General features: G+C 50.9%; 1 pseudogene; it reads right to left on the reverse strand.

Annotated features, from left to right (window-relative positions):
• Positions 1–283: 283 nt before the first annotated feature.
• Positions 284–3,356, reverse strand: LOC146754465 (uncharacterized; annotated as a pseudogene).
• Between the last annotated feature and the right edge of the window lie 14,381 nt (positions 3,357–17,737).

Below are 17,737 nucleotides of genomic sequence, written 5' to 3' on the forward strand. Positions count from 1 at the left end.
CAGCTACTTTATTCACCCCTTTCTCTTTCCACTACAGAAGATTCTCAGAAAACCTCCAAGAGCCACGTTACTGCTCTGCCTACCCTTCTCTGGGATGCATGAGTGCGCTCAGAAATGACTGAGAGCAACACATGCACACAGACACACAGCAGATCCCTACACAACCACTTCTCCACTAGGAAACAGCATCAAAAAGCAGCTGGTGGGAAGAGTAGAAGTGGAAAGCGGGCATGGTGAGAGAAGTGCTTTGGGCAGCAAGGAAAGGCCATCTGAAGCTCCTGGGTTAAGTCCCTTCTGCAGAGGGTGTCGGTGATGCCATCTCCTTTGCAAACTCTTCCTGCATGGGGAGAAGCATTGGTCTCCCTCATCCCTGGGCTATCCAGCATCCTGAGAGTCTCTCCTGCTGGGGGTTTTCCCATGAGAAATGAGGCACCAGCCCTGAGAGAAACTCTTCCTGCAGGAGATGCACTCCTAGTAGCTACCTGTCCTGTGGACTGCAATGTTTAATGAGGACTGAGCTTTGCATGAAGTTCTTCTGGGAGTGTGAGGAGCTCTCTGCTCGGCACAAAGCCCTTCTCACACTCAAGGCTTCCTGCCATTTCAGCTCACTGGTGCAGACATTCTGGTAACACAGCAGATGGGATTCTCTGAGGGAGAGAAAAGACAAGTTCCCAGGCATCTCCCTGCATGCAGGCCTGGCCAAAATGTTCTAAAATGTCCAACAGAAGCTATGGTCTCTCTCCTGTGTGCATATGCTGGTGCAGCTTCAATTCAGAACTCCCTTTGAAGCTCTTACCACACTCAGGACACTCACAGGGTCTCTTTTTCCTGTGGATGCTCTGATGCAGCGTCAGCTCAGAACGCCTTTTAAAGCTCTTCCCACACTCAGGACACTTATATGGTCTCTCTCCTGTGTGGATGTGCTTGTGCATCTTCAATTCCCACCTTCTTTTGAAGCTCTTCCCACACTCAGGACACTGAAAGGGTTTCTCTCCTGTATGGATGCGCTGGTGGAGCTTCAAATCAGAACTGCTTATGAAGGTCTTCTCACACTCAGAGCACTTATATGGTCTCTCTCCTGTGTGGACACGCTGGTGCACCTTCAGTTCAGAGCTGCTTTTGAAGCTCTTCCCACACTCAGGACACTTATAGGGTTTCTCTCCTGTGTGGATGCGCTGGTGGAGCTTCAAATTAGAACTGCTTATGAAGCTCTTCTCACACTCAGAGCACTTATATGGTCTCTCTCCTGTGTGGACACGCTGGTGCATCTTCAGTTCAGAGCTGCTACTGAAGTTCTTCCCACACTCAGAGCACTTGCAGGGTCTCTCTCCTGTGTGGACGCGATGGTGGATGGTGAGGCTGGAACTGGTTTTGAAGCTCTTCCCACACTCAGTGCACTTAAATGGTCTCTCTCCTGTGTGGATGCGATGGTGGATGGTGAGGCTGGAACTGGTTTTGAAGCTCTTCCCACACTCAAGGCATTTATACGGTCGCTCTCCTGTGTGGACACGTTGGTGTATTTTGAGGTTAGAACTATCCTTAAAGCTCTTCCCACACTCAGGGCACTTACATGGTTGCTCTCCTGTGTGGACACGTTGGTGTATTTTGAGTTTAGAAATACCTTTCAAGCTCTTCCCACACTCAAGGCACTTGTACAGTTTCTCTCTTCTGTGGATACACTGGTGGGAAGTGAGGCTCCCACTGTCTGTAGAAGTCTTTCCACAGTCAGAGCACTCAAAGGCTCTCTCTCTTGTGTACATGCACTGCTGGCCAGTGGGGTGGAGTCTCCATTTCATGCTCTCTGCAGAATCACAGAACTCGTAATGCCTCTTTGCTGAGTGCGTGCACTGGTGGCTAGTGATGCTGGAATCCAGTTTAAAGCTTTTCTCACACTCAGTGCACGGATTCTGCTTTTTCATCTGGCAAACATCCTTGCTCCTGGTTTCCTCAGGCTGCTTTGGACCTATGTTGAAGTCCACTGGGTTCCTCGGTGTCATTCCCAGATGCTTTCCCAGGGGCTTCTTGATGTGCTCACCCTGACCTTGCTGCAGGACTTCCTGGACATCCCTTCTGATTTCTTCCACAGAGATGCAATTCCGCTGCATTTCCGCTACACAATTTCTCTGCGGAACCTCCTTTGTATTTCTGATCCCATCAGCTGCTGGATGACAGAGGAAATGCAGCAATAGCACACGGTGCCCAAAATAAAACACAGGCAGAGAAGGCTCTTACAGCCCCAACATTCCCCTTCCCTCCACCACCTCACCTGGGCTGAGGTCTCCTGGCATGGCCTCAGGGCTATGCACATCTGGGATCCAGGGGTCTTCCCCTCTTTCAAGCAGGGAGATCACCACGGGCTTGGGGGCTGGAAGTGGAGCTTCAGGGAGAGAAACGGGGAACAAGAGAGCATTTCCCTCATGCTGGCACAGTGCCTGTTCAACAGTTCCACTCTGTGCCACTCCCCAAGGAGAAACCACCATTTAGGTCTAAATGACACTGTGCCTACAGCTTCCCTTGGAGCAAAGAATGTTTTGACATCTCTGAACATTGTGAAGGGATATTTTTTCTTTCAAATTAACTTTACAACACCTTATTTGTTTTCTTACAGTCTACCAGTGGTCAAGGCATCAAAATGTTGATGGCAATTGCATGGAAAATCCTCAATTCCATAGCACTAACCAGGGATTCATCTGTGAGCTGGAGCTGGTGGCACCAAGCAACACACAACACAAGGGCTGGTTTTCTCCCTCCTGGCTGATGCCTGCTTGCCAGCACTGACTCTGTGGCTTTGATCAGAGTGCCGTGCATACTAATCCCTTCTGAAACTCATGCTTTTCAGTATCTCCTTTCTTGCTGGCTCTGTGGTGTAAGTCAATATGTAGCTGCATGGTGTTTATTCAAGGCCCGGCTTGCAGAGGCTCATTCTGCACAGCCAAAGGTGCCCTAACGAGGAGGAAAGGCAGACAAGCTCTCACCCAGCGAGGCCACACACTGGTATGTCTCCAACATCACGTCCCGGTAGAGCGCTCGTTGCACAGGGTCCAGCAGCGCCCACTCCTCCCTGCTGAAATACACGGCCACCTCCTCAAAGCTCACGGGCTCCTGCAAGCAAAGAGGCTCCTTGCTGGGAACAGCCGAGGCCCAGGCAAGCAGCTCGCACAGGACAGAACCTCACACCCCAGCTGCTTTTCTGTCCCCAGCACACACATGCTGGCTGAGGGCACCTCCCTCTACCCCTGCATTCACATCCCTGGCCCCTTGGCCTCTCCTGCCTGCTTCCCCAACCCCTACCTCAACTGGATGTGCTGCGGCCATTTGCTGCTCTCCTGCAGGCTGGGATGATCACGGCTGGAAGGCATGAAGTTGAACTGGAGCCTGCAGAGAGAAGAGAAATGGCAGGGGAGCTGTGAGGGAATGCAGCAGTCCCAGTCCCAGCTCAGCCCTTCTGCAGGGCACTGCCTGGCCTTGCAGAGGAAGACAATGAGCTGCAGCACAGGAAACAATCTGGCTCAAAGAGATGAACCGTCACAAAGCTGTCTCAGACTGGGAGGCTGAAACAACTGGTAGCTGACACTTAGTTCAACAGCTGAGACTGAGAGGGGACTTAAGACAAAGCACGGCAAGGAGGCAGTCATCTTACCCCAAAAGAGGGAGCAGCCCAAGTGCCCCTCCAGCTCTCCTGCACAGCAGCGGGCTGCACCACAGGACCTGCCCTTGAGCAGGGCTGTTTCTGCAGCTCACACCTGCAGCACAGAGATCCCTTGCAGTTTGACATCAAGACTCCTTCTCAATACAGATCTTCTGTAAGACACCCGTGGTTACTTTGGAGCTTTCATGTATTCTCTAAGGTTCTGTCTTAGAGGGACTGTGCACGTATGATTCCTTCCACACAAAGCCTTGACCAAGCATGGGACTAGGAGAGGATCCAGCCACATCCTAGCTCCTTACCTCTGTGGACTGAAGACATGAGAAAAAAAGGGGAACTACTCTGAGCCTCGTGACTCAATGGGAGGGCCTCCTGTAGGTGTGTGCGTAACCCTACCCTCCATGCAGTAAATAACCAAGTGTATCCAGCCACCTCCGATTCTGTTGTGTCACTGTTAAATCACTACAGCATATCCCTATTATATCAACCAATATAGTCCTGCTTCTCCCTTAGGAGTGTATGCTGTGTTTGGATCCACTTGTGACCAATGGGCAAAGTCTGCAGGATGGCAAGAAGGGAAACAAACCGATGACAAGAGACATGAAGCGCGTCCCAAATTCTTCTGTGAATGTTCTCGTGGCAACTGCTGTAGTTGAGCGGCAAGCAGAGGTCACTGGGGGCAGTAATAGGATGCAAAATGGGAAAGGTGTTATCAGCATCGTGTCGGGTTTGGAAGTGACATATGAAGCAAAGGAGAACTGCACCGGTCCTCCCAGAAACAAAAGCGACTGATATACCACAATATTTCTGCTGCACTACGCGGTGCAAGTTGTGCAGGTAATGCTTATTCACACAATAAACGAAGACCTCCCCGAGTCGCCTACAATCCTTTAGGCCACACATCCTCCACCTGTAGGGTTTGGCTCCAAACAGATGCAAAACTGCACCCATAGCACTAATTAAAGGCACTGCCTCTACACAGTTAAGGCAAACAGAGGCAGCAGAATGACGGCTTATTGCCTGCCCTAGCTGCAGTTAAGGAAACTGAAGAGTGATACAGGAGGAATGGGAAAGGGGAGTTTTATTGGAGGTCTGAGTGGTGAAGGAAGTTGAGGACATACAACAAGGACAGCCTGTGCCAATTGGGGGATCTTTTGATTGACTGCAAGCACGCCTAAAGGGGACGGCTACCCAGGAAAGAGATGCAGAAATACTGTTAGAAAATGGTATGGCCATCCAACCATCCAGCAGGAGGTGCAGAAAAGCACCTGGTTCATGGAAGAACACCGTGAATGCAGCCCCCAACGCACAATCACAGCAAGCCTCAGCACAGATGGCAGCTGCCAGCAGAGCAGCCTGCTGGAGCACCACCTCCACAGATCCATGAGGGAACACCTGGTGGCAAATGGATTAAATCCTCTGGCAGATGTCCGTACATCCTCTCAGGAGTGGAAGTAGCCCTGGGCTTCCTGAAATCAAGCAAGCCCTCAGAAAAGGGTTGGGAAAAGTACTCTGTAAAGGTGACTGATGTAGTTCTCAAAACCACCTACTGCTGATGTTACCTAAAAGTGGTGATGGCTCACATTCCTCGGGTAAGGAAGTGCAAAACGGCGAGGAGTCAACTGGATGGTTCACACTTCTCAAATAAATAGGATGGCTTACTTAAACACAACAATAAATCAACAAAACATCCAACCACACGGAGATTATTTTTCCATCTCCTGAGAAGAGAGAGTATCTGACAGCACTGCAGCCAAACCAGCCTGTGACGGTCACAGCCACCACCAGCCGATGCAGTCAGCCCACAGGCTGCCAGCTTCTCATCGTCTGTTCCAGAGCCCAGTGCCGGAGCTGCTGCAGATGCTGAACATGCTCAGGGCCCGCAGCTGTGTGCTCAAGGCATCTGCAGCTGCCGGGACAGACTCAACAAAAGCCTTGCCAGGGGTTTGCACAACCCCAGATGAGCCATCAGGCAAGCGCTCAGCAAACAAAAGGTAACGCCATTTCAAGGGTCACCAGAGGCACGTGTTGCCTGCAGGGTCCCCGAAGGGAAGCTGGGGGCTGCCGGGGACGAGGAGCAGGGCGAGTGCAAATTTCCACTTGGAGGCTTCACATTAAGACACTCCAAAGGAGGCATCGGGGGGTTTAAAGCTTCCATCAATCCACGCGTGCAGAGCTGCAGAGCGAGGCCGTCTCGTGTCTCCCGTGGCCCAGAGGAAGAACTGCAGCCCCAGCTGCGCTGTGTTACAGAGATCCAACCGGGCAGCAGAGCACGCTGACCTCCTCTGCTCCCTTCCTCACTGTCCCAGCTCCCAGCCCGTTCCCGTGCCCCTCGGAGCCCAGCCCGGGCTGCATGAACTACTGCCCTGGTTGCAGCCCGTCTGGGCCAGCAAACCTGCTGCGCTGAGCGGGAGCTGGAGCCGGGACCAGGGGCCCGCCTGGGGTACGGCAGTGCGGGTTCCGCCCCGTCCGGGGCCGCTCCCCGCTCCTCTCCTGGTGCTGCTGGCTTGGGGCAGGAAGTGTGCGCTCCTCTGCACGAGCCACGAAGGGCACCTACCTTGGGTGCGGAGCAGGCTGCTCCCAGCTCTGGTGCAGGTAGCCGGGCTCCTCGGAGTCGCATAGAGCAGAGGACGCCGAGTGCCCTCAGCCCGGAGCTGGCCGCAGGACGGCCTTGGTGCACCTCCTGCCACCGCGGTGCTGCCCGGATGGCTTCCAGCCAGGCTCTCGCCTCTTCCGCACAGGCTCAGGAAGGCAGGAATTCCCGCAGCGAGCACGCCCCGAGCCGGCTGCCAGGCGCTCGGCAGTTTCACAGCTCGTTCTCATGGCATATCTGCACCCGGGGGAGGGGGGGAAGGGGGGAAGGGATGGGTGTTTGTGTTACGCTAATGAAGCATCGCTTTCTGCCGGCTCTCTTTGCTTCCTTCGCTGGGGACATTCGCACACCCCTGTGCTCAGGCATCTCTACCTTGCTGTCCTGGCGTTCCTTTCACTCCTCTCCCCCACGAGTATGTCCCAGCAAGAGGCAATCTCCGGTACAGCACCAGAGGACATTCTGTGTTGAACAGAACTCTTGCAATGGAACCGAGCTGTGGGTAGGAGCTTTACCCAGAAGCTGCTGTAAGAATACGACTTTCCCCAGATCCTTGTCTAAGGGTCCTAATAAGTCTTCTGTGCAGCGATACCTTGTGGTTCTGTGTGGGTTTGTGGTCCGTATGGCTGGCCATACCTACCCTTGAGTTGCACTGGGCAATGTACTTGGGGGTGACCTCACTGGAAGGAAAGCAGTGTGCAAACTGCAATGGGAAATTGCATTTAGGAAAGCAGGATATTGAGGTTCGTTTTCTGGTGGATATGGGTGCTTCTTACTACCCATAGATGGTTTTGTAACAGTAGTAGATGCTACTGCCCAACGAGAAAAGGTTTCCTTTTTTGGATTAATTAAACATAAGCTAAGAAAACAAGCAGGAATACAGAAATTCTTGTACCTGCCAGGTTACTCTGGCAAGAAATTGAATAAAACTGGAGCTAAGAGTGCAACAATATTGACTGATTAAAAACTGTAACTCTGGCTTTAACACAAACTGGGCAAAACAATGTTGTACCCCCAGGAGTTACAGCAATCTCAAATATGATACACTTAGTGGTGTGGGCATCAGGGCCAAAAATGAAGCCCTAAATAGAAGTTAAAAGCAAGAGCTTGCCTAGTCAGGGTAAAGCGGTGCCCTTTGAGGCTATGGGACTGTAGAAGGATAAAAGAAATAATAGGTAACTTTTTGGAGTTTGGATTCCAATTTTGATAGCAAGTGCTGTAGTTTGGTACAAGACTTGAGGGCAAGTACTAGAATAGTTGAATGGATACACTCAGTGGTGGCAAATCCATGCACTTTATTAACCAAGTTAAGGAACAAAAAGATGGAGTTTACCTTCTGGATTTGAAGGATGTCTCTTCTGCCTGGTTTGGCCAAAGGAAGCCCAAGGTTATTTGCCTTTGAATAGGAAAGCCCTGATATGGGGGGAAGAGTCTCAGTTAACCTGGACAGTGTTACCCAGGGTTGTGAGAACAGCTGAATGATGGTCAACTCATGAGCCTGAGATCTGGGATCCTCCATCCTAGGGTGGAACTTTACTGCAGCACGTGGCTGCCACAGCAACAAAAGGACTGTGTACAATAGACTGAGAGTTTGCTGAGTTTCTTGGTTTACAGAAAGCACAAATAACTCAACAGCAAGTGACATATTTGGGAAATGAGATTACAGCTGGACTTTGAACCTTAAGGACTGCCAGGAAAGAAGTCGTCTGCCAAACCCCTGAGCTGCAAATTGCCAAGGAAGTGAGTAAGGGATGGCCAGGGTGCCTGAGGGCGGTGGCTGCACTGGTGCTTGTGGGAATACAAGAAAAGCTGTTCAGAGCAGCAGCTGTGGAGCAAGATAAACGGCATGAGAACCAAGGACACCTCTGCAAGGAGAATGTCATGGTTTTGTAATTTTGTAATTTTGCTATCAGTATTCCACATCATAACATCATGTAAAGTATGGATACTTCTATTGAATGTGCAGTCCACTGAAGAAGAACTACATATCCCAGAGAACAACAGGGTTAATGATAAGTCACGGGACCAGGACGCTGTATAATCTCGTTCCCAGGCTGGAGTGCCCTCCTTCTTCTCTCGAACTTCTCGGAGAGTGGGAAGCGTTCCAGCCGTGTCGCCTAGAGTTCACAGTAGGCCTCTCGGTTTTCGGGGACTCTCTCTCTCTCTCTGTTTGTTCGATTTGTTAGCCTCAATTATATTATATTGTGTTATCTTGGATTTTGGTATCATACTTAGTAAAATAAGGTTTTCTTTCTTAGATTGCCGCTGTTTTTATCCCATTCCCCTTTTCCCCCTCCTTTCTGGGCCCCGGGGGGGGGGCCCACAGGGTGGCTTCCCCTGTCATGGGCATAGGTAAATCTAAGTAACCCGTGACAGGCGGCTATGGGGCACGTATGGGGCTGCTATGGGGCACTTAGGGGGTAGCTATGGGACACTTATGGGGCTGCTATGGGGCACTTATGTGGCAGCTATGGAGCACTTATGGGGCAGCTATGGGGGAGCTATGGGGCACTTATGAGGCAACTATGGGGCAATTATGGGGCAGCTATGAAGCATTTATAGGGCAGCTATGGGGCACTTATAGGGCTGCTATGGGGCAGTAATGGGGCACTTATGAGGCTGCTATGGGGCACTTATGAGGCTGCTATGGGGCACTTATGGGTCAGCTATGGGACAGTAATGGGGCTGCTATGGGGCAGTAATGGGGCACCTATAGGGCACTTATGGGGCTGGTATGGGGCAGCTATGTGGCACTTATGAGGCTGCTATAGGGCAGCCATGGGGCACTTATGGGGCAGCTATGAGGCATTTATGGGGCACTTAATGGGCTGCTATGGGGCACTTATGTGGCTGCTATGTGGCAGCTTAGCGACAGCTATGGGGCAGCTATGGGGCCGGTATGGGGCACCTTTTGGGCTGCTATGGGGCACTTATGGGGCACTTATGGGGCTGCTATGTGGCAGCTATGGGGCAGTTATTGGGCTGCTATGGGGTACTTATGGGGCTGCTATGGGGCACTTATGGGGCAGCTATGGGGCACTTATGGGGCAGATATGGGGCACTTATGAGGCACATATGGGGCACTTATGAGGCACATATGGGGCAGATATGGGTCTGCTATGGGGCAGCTATGGGGCCGGTATGGGGCACTTATAGGGCACTTATGGGGCTGCTATGGGGCACTTATGGGGCAGCTATGGAGCTTTTATGGGGCACTTATGGGGCAGCTATGGGGCTCTTTTGGTTTCGTTATGAGGCAGCTATGGGGCAGCTATGGGGCAGCTATGGGGCAGCTATGGGGCAGCTATGAGGCACTTATAGGGCACTTATGGGCACATATGGGGAACTTATGGAGCAGCTATGGGGCACTTATGGGGCTGCTATTGGGCAGCAATGGGGCACTTATGGGTCACATACTGGGCAAGTATGGGGCAGCTATGGGGCACTTATGGGGCAGCTATAGGGCACTTATGAAGCAGCTATGGGGCACTTATGGGGCACTTACTGGGCTGCTATGGGGCAGCTATGGGGCACTTATGGGCCAGCTATGGGGCGGGTATGAAGCACTTATGGGGCAATTATCACTGAATCACAGAATTATCAAGGTTGGGAAAGACCTAGAAGATTATCTAGTCCAACCATTACCAATACTTCCTGGCTAAATCATATTCCTCAGCACCACATCGAAGCATTTCTTGAACACTCCCATGGTCGGTGACTCCACCACCTCCCTGGGCAGTGCATTCCAATGCCTGACTACCCTTTCCGAAAAGTAATACTTCCTAATGTCCAGCCTGAATCTCCCCTGACGCAGCTTAAAACCATTCCCTCTAGTTCTATCACTGATTACACGAGAGAAGAGGCCAACCCACAGCTCACTACAACCCCCCTTCTGGAAGTTATAGAGAGCTATAAGGTCTCCCCTGAGCCTCCTCTTCTCCAGGCTGAACAATCCTAGCTCCCTCAGCCGCTCCTCCTAAGGCCTGTGCTCCAGATCCCTCACCAGCTTTGTAGCCCTCCTCTGAACACGTTCCAGGGCCGCAATGTCTTTCTTGCAGTGAGGGGCCCCAAACTGAACAGAGTACTCAAGGTACGGCCGCACCAATGCTGATTACAGGGGGACAATTACCTCCCTGTTGCTGCTAGTAACACTGTTTTTGATGAAAGCCAGGATGCCGTTGGCCTTCTTGGCCACCCGGGCACACTGACGGCTCATGTTCAGCCGAGCATCAATCCATACCCCCAGGTCTGTTTCCTCAACACAATCTACTAGCCACTCTGCCCCAAGCCTATAGCGCTGCCCAGGGTTGTTGTGGCCAAAGTGCAGAACCCAGCATTTGGTCTTGTTGAACCTCATCCTGTTGGCTTTGGCCCAGCTCTCCAGCCTATCCAGATCCCTCTGCAGGGCCTCTCTACCCTCAGGCAGATCAACACTCCCTGCCAATTTGGTGTCATCTGTGAACTTACTGAGGGCGCACTCAATGCCCCCATCCAAGTCATCAATAAAGATGTTGAAGAGGACAGGTCCCAGCACCAACCCCTGGGGAACACTACTCATGACTGGTCTCCAACTGGATTTAACTCCATTCACCACCACTCTCTGGGCCCGGCCCTCCAGCTAGCTCCTTACCCAGCCGAGAGTGTACTCATCCAAGCCACGGGCTGCCAGCTTTTGTAGGAGAACAGCATGGGAGACAGTGTCAAAGGCTTTGCTGAGGTCTAAGTAGAGCACATCAACAGCCTTTCCTTCATCTATTAGACAGGTCACGGGATCGTAGAAGGAGATCAGATTGGTCAAGCAGGACCTGCCCTTCACAATCCCATGCTGGCTAGGTCGGATCTCCTGGTCTTCCCACACCTGCCACATGATCTCCCTCAAGACTATCCGTTCCATTACCTTCCCTGGCATCGAGGTCAGGCTGACAGGCCTGTAGTTCCCCGGATCCTCCTTACAACCTTTCTTGTAAATGGGAGTCACGTTGGCAAGCCTCCAGTCTTCTGGGACCTCACCCATTAACAGGGAGTGCTGAAAGATAATGGAAAGCGGCTCAGCGATCACCTCCGTCAGCTCCTTTAGCACTCTTGGGTGAATCTCATCCGGACCCATGGACTTGTGGCAGTCCAGTTGGAGTAGTAATTCCCTGACCACTTCTTCAAGAATCACAGGGGGTTCAGTCTGCTCCCCAGCCGAGACTACCGGGTCAGAGCGTGGGGAGCCCTGGGGATGACCGAGACGACTTTTAAAGACAGACGTAAAGAAGGCATTCAGAACATCTGCCTTTTCCTTATCCTCTATGATCACATTCCCAGCCTCGTCCAGTAAAGAATGGAGATTCCCCTTTGTCCTCCTCTTATAGCTGATGTACTTGTAAAAGGGTTTCTTGTTTGTTTTTACCCCAGCGGCCAGCTTAGATTCAAGCTGGGCTTTTGCCTCTCTGACTTTCCCTCTACGCAACTTACCAGCCTCTTTGTAGTCATTCTGAGTTGCTCTTCCCTCTTTCCACAGGTGGTAGATTCTCTTCTTCTTCTGCAACCTTAAGAACAGTTCCCTATTCATCCACGCCGGTCTTCTTCCTCACCGGCTCATTTTGCTGCTCAGGGGGACTGCCTGCTCCTGCGCCCTTAAGACTTCCTTCTTTAATAGCAACCAGCTCTCTTGGACCCCTTTGTTTGCTAAGACTGAATGCCAGGGGACTGCTCCTACTAGTCTCTTGAACAATTCAAAGTCCGCCCTGCGGAAGTCCAAGGTAGCAGTTTTACTATTCCCCCTCCAAGTTTCACCATGAATTGAGAAATTTATCATTTCATGGTCACTCTGTCCAAGGCAGCCCCCAGCCTCCACATCTCCCACCAGACATTCCCTGTTTGCAAACAGCAGGTCTAGCGGGGCATTTCCTCTTGTGGGTTCTCTGACCAGCTGCATCAGGAAGGCATCCTCTATGCACTCCAGAAACCTCCTAGAGTGCTTCTTCTGTGCCGTGCTATACTCCCAGCATATGACAGGGAAGATGAAGTCCCCAATAAGGACAAGGGCTGACAACCGTACAGCTCGTGCCAGCTGCTTGTAGAATACCTCATCTGTCTCTTCATCCTGGTTTGGCGGTCTATAACAGACGCCCACCAGGATGTCTGCCTTGTCAGCCCTTCCTCTGATCTTTACCCATAGGGATTCAATGTTATCATCCCCAGTAACAATCTCGGTAGCATAAAAGAATTCCCTAACGTAGAGAGCCACACCACCACCCCTCCTTTCTTGCCTATCCTTCCTGAAGAGTTTGTAGCCATCCATTGCATTGCTCCAGTCATGGGAGCAATCCCACCATGTTTCTGTTATGAAGTTCAGAGTTTCATTGGAACTGACTGCTTGTTCAGACTGGGCCCTTCTCTCAATCCACATCCTGCGATGATACACAGGGCCCATATGGGACATGAACTTCACACTGTCCTTGCACCCCATGCAGAGCCTGGGATCTTCTGTCCCCATGTCTTTCATTAAACATCATACAGACCTCTATCCCACTGCCCCAGGAAGGGCCCTGAGCCAACATGAGAGACAGGATCTCCATACCAAGGGTCTGGGAATCAGGGCTTGTCCTGTTTGCTTCTTAAGATAAAGGAGGATTTTCTTAGCATCAGAGCCACCATGCCAGTGCCTTTGCCTGACTGGAGTCATGGCTTCCAATTATCTGCTCTAATTAGTGCCTTGGGAAGCTTACTTGGTAATGGCCCTCAGTGGGCCCATTAGTACTCCAAGAATCTTCACTGTTACTTTTGACTTTGTCTTGCTGAGTTCTTTGTGCAAACTTCTCTCTGCACTGGAGGTTGATGGACTCAGCACCAAATGTGCCCTGTGGCCCATTATTAACTAAAGAGCCTCTTGTGCCTTGTGCCTTCCTGTTCTCTTCTTCAGGTTTTCAGAACTTGTTCAGCAAAATGGAGACAGCTTAAAGAGCAAGAATCCAAAATGCAGTTATTGTCTATTTGTTTATAGTTTGTTTTATACAGGAAGTAAAAGAAGCACTTTGCAACTGATGTCAATCCAGGATGTCCCCAGTGAGTTCTATTCTGTTTCTGTGCGGAGAAAGTTCCTCCTCAATCTCCCCTCCTCGCTTCTACTCTCATTGGCCCCATGGGACTTGCATCACTTTTCCTCACATCACTCTTCTCTTCTGCCATCACCCGCTCAGTGTTAAACCTCCTTTGTACCAACTCCCAATGGCTTTCCACAGAGAACCAGCTGCACATGGAAAAAGAAAGAATTATCTTTATTTATGTCCAACAAACAGAAGGAAAGGTGATGTAATTGAATGAACAGTAAAACACAGTGATCAACTGTATGCCGTGTCCAAGCTGCTTCTATTGAGGTTTATCTTTCATAGGGAATATTTACACAAGAAATGAGTTAGACACAGATAGGATGGGATAGACAGAATCACGGTAAAGGAGCTGACAACAGACTTTCGAGGAATGGAGCAAATTCCAGTAATCTCCCTGGGATAGATCAGCCAGGGAGTTGGGAGGTATCAACACTGAACAGGACTCGTGAGTATTTCTTACTTTGAGACGGGTTAACACATTCTTCTTGATTTCTATCTTTTTGGTGAGATGGGGCAAATTTGAGTCATCCCCCTAAAAGTCAGAAATCAGACTGTTAATTGGGAGTTATCTGTCTGAACAAAGAGCAAGGGGTGGGGAAATCTGGCAGGCTGTGGCAAGAGCATGTGTCTAAATGGCCTGCTGAAAACATGCCCTTAACGACGGCCATTTATTTAGGAGAGCTGGAGACACCTGGAGCATGAGGGACATCAAATAGACAGCAGGGAAGAGCAGCAGCGGGAGCCGGGCTATAGTCTCAGGGCATTGGCACTGGCACCGCTGTATGTGTCCCTGAACTTGAAGGCATATGTGTCCAGCAAACACAGTTCTGGAAAACATCGTAGTTTCAGAAAAAGAAAAAAAAAAAAAAGAAAAAAAAAAAAGACATCAAATCACCTCAAAGATACATATTTACAACTTAAAATGGAACAAGACTCATGAGGTTTTCTCATGTTGAGAATGGTTAACAAATTTTCATTGATTTCAATCTTTGTCTTTAATTCTTTGTCTCAATTTTATTGACATTAATGAATATCTTTTAAGCTTACGGACTCGAAATAAATAAATAAATAAATAAATAAAACGAGATCCATTTGCTTCTTGTACATGGCCTGATGCCCCTTCGACCTTCACAGATCCCACCAGACTTTTGTTGATGGAGAGTATGAGATCCAGCAGAGAGAACATCTCCTCTTTGGTTCCTCCATGGCTTGGTCAAGAATCTCCCATCTGTGCTCTGCACAAATCTTCTGGATGGCACATGCCCTGCTGTGCTGTCCCTGCAGCAGATACTGGAGTGAAAAAGGCTCCCAAAAGGGTCAATGGCCTGACAACATGAGACTCCCATATGTCTGCAGAGGGCACCTTCCACTTGCTCTCCATGAAAAGAAGACAGGAACAGACACTGATGGTCTCCTCTGTTGGCTATTTCCCTTAGCTCTGACCTGTCTGCTCTTCCATCCTCAGGCAGATCTCAGTGCACTCTCACAGAGGGCAGTTGCCCTTCCTTGACTCCTCACCCAACCTTTGTTAAGACTCTGTACTCCCCTTGTGCTACAGTGAAGTTGTGGAAGCCAAGTAACTGTGTCCCTGTGGTCCAAACAGGAGCTCAGGCCTGCAGCTCATCTATGGTATCAGTGTGCAGAAGGTGAAACACAGACATTAGACAGATCGTGGGTCTTGGATTCGACGTAGCAACACGGACACTCCTAGGGCATGGCTTTGCTGAAGACACTGTGCTGCTCTTGCAGCTGCGTGTGAATACACCAGACAGCCAGTGCTATCCCCTCTCTGGCCCTCAGCTGATGCCCAGGAAGGAGGTGTCTATCTCAGGGATTTCCCACATGGTTTACAAGCTCTGGCACACATCAGGAGCAGCCCAGGCACCTTGGGCATCACCCAGTGTCTGTGTGTGAGCAGCTGCCTCCCAGCTGAAGGACCGAGGACTCAGAGCAGGAGCTCACATGCAGGCAACTCCTTGTGATCTTCTGAACTGAATCAGAGGAATCCCAGCTCCTATGGTTCTGTGGGGAGCTGAATCTCATTTCAGCTCCAGGATTTCTGTCAAGGGATGAGATTCCTGCACTGCCTCAGCTGGATCACTGTCCTGCACAGTGAAAGTCCAAACCTCCCTGTCCTTGCCTGGGTGCCCTTTGTGCTTCATCAAACGAACTCTAGTAGCACTCGCTATATGTCTCCATCAGTCACTGACCACTGGACATGTGGTGGTTAATTGAGCGGATTTCAAAGCACAGTCATGATGCTGTTGTCTTTCAGGAGATGTTGACCTTGAGGACCCAGGGAAATGTCAGGGGAGATGAGTGGGAAGAATAAAAATGAGATCATCTGCTGTTGAGCTGGGCCACGCTCCTGGGACACAGGGAGCTCATAAAAGTGGATGGTGCTGTAGAGAGACAGCTATGCCCAGGAGCGTCTCTTGTGCACAGAGAGACACCCATTTGCTGTGTGGATAAAGAGAGGCCAGAGTGGGTGGGGAACTAGTTCCCACCCACACAACACAGAAGGTATGAAAAGCTGTTCTGAGCACCTAGTTTGGAGGTAGTCAGTGTTTGAGGGCTGCCTGGACTACCCACTCAATTAGGCAGCAGTGGGAGTGGAGGCTGCATCCTGTGTGAGCACGGGTCAGTGCTCTTGTCTTTTCTCAGGTAACTTGCTCTTCTGTTGACAGGACCTGATGCTAACACTTCAAAAATGGTCCTCACCAGGAAACGGTCTTCCCGTGCAAAGACTGTGGCAACCCAAACAGAGGGTCTGCTCCAAGATGCGGCAGTTCAGGTCTCTGGCTGCCAGGAGTGCCTCTACCTGCTGCTGCCAGGAGAGGATGGGAAGGATGCAACTTGTGTGCGGTGTGAGCAGCTAGATGAGCTGCTCAGCCTTGTGGTGGAGCTTAGGGAGGAGGTAGTTAGACTGCGGACAATCAGAGAATCTGAACAGGAGAGGCTGAGGTCCATTAAGGACTGTGAAATTGAAATTGATGGGTGGTGCTAGGCCCTATCGGCCCTGGGATCCAGGCATACAGCTGAGGCTCCCAAAGAAGCATGTTGCCCCCGGTCACCTTGCGAATAGGCGATAGAAAGGAGTGTGCAGATGGACTGTGTTCCTGCTGCACTGAGCCCTCAGTCCTCCCTTACCCCTACCAATACAAATGTAGAGGTAGGGGGTGTGGGACTGTCGGCAGAGCTTCTATCCTGCAGTTGCCAGTCAGACCGAAGTAGTCTGAGAGAAAAGGATGGGTGGAAACAGGTACCGGCAGCTCGGCGAAGTGGGAGTCCCCCCCCACGACCATGCTTGGCTCCCCAGGTGCCTCTGCAAAATAGGTTTGGGGCCCTGGAACCCGAGGGAGAGGGGAATGCCAATGTGGAAGCAGCCCCACCTGTGAGGGTGCCTCGGGGGAAGCGGACACACCCGCGCCTCAAAACTTCTTCCACAGGGAAGGATAGAAGGGTAGTCGTCATAGGCAACTCCCCTCTGCGAGGAACGGAAGGCCCTATATGCCAGCCTGACCCTACCCACAGGGAGGTGTGCTCCCTCCCCGGGGCACAGGTCAGGGACATTGCTGGGAGACTTCCCAGTCTGATCTGCCCTTCTGTCTACTATCCCCTGCTGATAGTTCAGGCTGGCAGTGAAGAAGTTAGTTAAAAAAGCCTGAAGGCTATCAAAGATGATTTCAGGGGACTGGGGCGGGTAATCGAAGGAACAGGTGTGCAAGTGGTTATTGCATCTGTACCTTCAGTGGCAGGGAGGGATACTGAGTTGGGCCTAAAAACCCACCTCTTAAACAAATGGTTAAAGAGTTGGTGCAGACATAGGAGTCTTGGTTTTTTTGATCATGGGGCAATTTATTCGGCTCCTGGCATGACAGCTGCAGACGGAAGCGGCCTGTCTCAAAGGTGTAAGAGGGTTCTAGCTAAGGAACTGTCAGGACTTATTGACAGGTGTTTAAACTTGGTAGGATGGGGGAAGGGGACAAAACAAGGGTCACTGGGTCTGAGGCGGCAGTTCAGGTCTTAAAGCAGAACTCGCTGGGTGCAGACAATGGAGTTAAAAGGCATGGAGAGGGGTGGAGAGATGCTGCCTCTCTCAAGTGCCTCTATACCAACACACAAAGCATGGGGAATAAACAGGAAGAATTGGAGTTCTGCGTACAGTCACGTGGCCATGATCTCATTGCGATCACGGAGACGTGGTGGGACAGCTCGCATGACTGGAATGTTGTCATGGAGGGCTATGTGCTTTTTAGGAAAGATCAGCTGGCAAGGCGGGGTGGTGGAGTTGCTCTTTATGTGAGAGAGCAGCTAGAATGTATTGAACTCCACCTGGGGGAGAGTAATGTAGAAGTTGAGAGCTTGTGGGTGAGAATCAAGGGCCAGGCTGGCAAAGGGGAC

This window comes from Coturnix japonica, chromosome W, assembly GCF_054131305.1.
Source record: "Coturnix japonica strain WE chromosome W, WE-NBRP24, whole genome shotgun sequence".
In the NCBI taxonomy this organism is placed as follows: Eukaryota; Metazoa; Chordata; class Aves; order Galliformes; family Phasianidae; genus Coturnix; species Coturnix japonica.